Source organism: Schistocerca serialis, chromosome 4 (assembly GCF_023864345.2).
Source record: "Schistocerca serialis cubense isolate TAMUIC-IGC-003099 chromosome 4, iqSchSeri2.2, whole genome shotgun sequence".
NCBI classification, from domain to species: domain Eukaryota; kingdom Metazoa; phylum Arthropoda; class Insecta; order Orthoptera; family Acrididae; genus Schistocerca; species Schistocerca serialis.
In genome coordinates this window covers 506614923-506616877 of record NC_064641.1, presented here as the reverse complement: position 1 = coordinate 506616877, position 1955 = coordinate 506614923, and the positions used below count along the sequence as shown (strand labels likewise).

At 43.4% G+C, this 1955-nt stretch overlaps 1 pseudogene; it reads left to right on the top strand.

Annotated features, from left to right (window-relative positions):
• The first annotated feature begins 298 nt into the window (after positions 1-298).
• LOC126476932 (5S ribosomal RNA) lies at positions 299-416 on the top strand (annotated as a pseudogene).
• Positions 417-1955: the final 1539 nt, after the last annotated feature.

Sequence of the window (1955 nt, the reverse complement as noted above, 5' to 3'; positions counted from 1 at the left end):
AACACTGTTTGTGTTTTCCCAACGTCGCAATCTTGATTTTTCAGTGGCGTCGTTGCAAAGGTGCTCGCAATGTAAATTACATTGTACAGATTTGTAGTTTACTATTTCTTGATTAAAAAGCTTGGAAGCAGTCATTTACGGTAGATGAATCAACTAAACTGACAATTTTGCAACTGGACTTACTGTCATTGAAATTATACACTTTGGGTCCAAATCAGAGTCTTTCCATCTAAAATCATACGTTTTGTTTCTTTTAGCAGATTGGTGAGGCATATGCTCAGGTTCTTCTTCGGTATAGAGCAACGGCCTTGCCGCAGTGGCTACACCGGTTCCCGTAAGATCACTGAAGCTAAGCTCTGTCGAGCGTGGCCGGCACTTGGATGGGTGACCATCCGGGTGTCCATGCGCTGTTGCCTTCTTTCTGGGTGCACTCAGCCTCGTGATGCCAATTGAGGAGCTACTCGACCGAGTAGCAGCGGCTCCGGTCAAAGAAAACCATCATAACGACCGGGAGAGCGGTGTGCTGACCAAATGCAAAAATGGTTCAAATGGCTCTGAGCACTATGGGACTTAACTACTGAGGTCATCAGTCCCCTAGAACTTAGAACTACTTAAACCTAACTAACCTAAGGACATCACACACATCCATGTCCGAGGCAGGATTCGAACCTGCGACCGTAGCGGTCACGCGGTTCCAAACTGAAGCGCTTAGAACCGCACGGCCACACCGGCCGGCTGACCAAATGACTACCTATCTGAATCCTCAGCTGAGCATGATACAGCGGTCGGATGGGCCACTTGTGGCCTGAAGACGGAGTGAGTGCTTCTCCGGTATCGGGGGAAGAAGCGATGGTAATATGAAAATCTGGATCAGCATTTGCTGATGCAGTGTTTACTGGTTCACTAATATTTTGAATATCTATAGTGATGGATTCACCTACAGACTCATCGGCATCACTGTCTGTCAAGCCATTAGCAGATGGAATGGGCATGGTGAGGTCTTCGTCGTCACTTTGATTTAAAAGACTCAGCAGCTCATCTTCTGTGAACGAACAGTAACAATATGTCATTGTATTCGATAACACGGAAAGAGTAGCACACAAACCGGGTATTATTACGATACCGATGACTTCTAAAGACAATTCACCATTGAATAAGTAGTTCCAAAAATTCGCATGTTCCAACGTTTAGACCTCATGTTTGTGCAACAATCATCTCCAACTCGCTGGCCGAGTAGTAAGCGTTATAGTTAACAGTGCTACTGTACCAGGAAACCATTGTAAATATTTTTCATAGCTAGTAGTATATATACCAGTGGAGCATTAAAAGGTTAGCGTATACGTACCGCTGGAGCAATGAAACGGTTAAGGCTGAAAAACAAACAAAAATTCTAACATTCATGTTCTCTGACAATAGTCCAACAAGCCGAGAATCGGTTCGCAATAGATATAATAGGAAAAAAAACGAAATTAGTTTGTTTTTTGGGCTTTAAAACCCCGACACATAGGACCGCTACTGTTTATAATATGTATTAATGATCTACACAGTGGCACTGAAACACTGTGGCAGTGCGGAATGAGAAACAGTTTAAGAAAGTGAAGTGTAAGTAATGCAGCGCAAGAAATACTGCATAATGGCAAAAACTGCCAAGTGCAAAAGTGAAATGAAACCTTTAGAGGCGATCCGCCGCTAGCAAGGAGAGAAGGAGGAGAATATATAAAGAAACGCCAATAACCAGGGAAGATGCTTGAAAAATAAAAGTGACACGCGTCTGGCGTAATTTTTTTCAATTGAACTGCAGTCAGCTCAAGACGGATAACCTATAGTAACAGACTTTAACAGCTGCTGCGGAAGAAAGCCCCGCAAACAAACATATTACGAACTTACTGTTTGTATTTGGCATTACTGACTTCCATAGACTAGGTCAGCTTGGCAAAAAAACGTGCAACGGGATG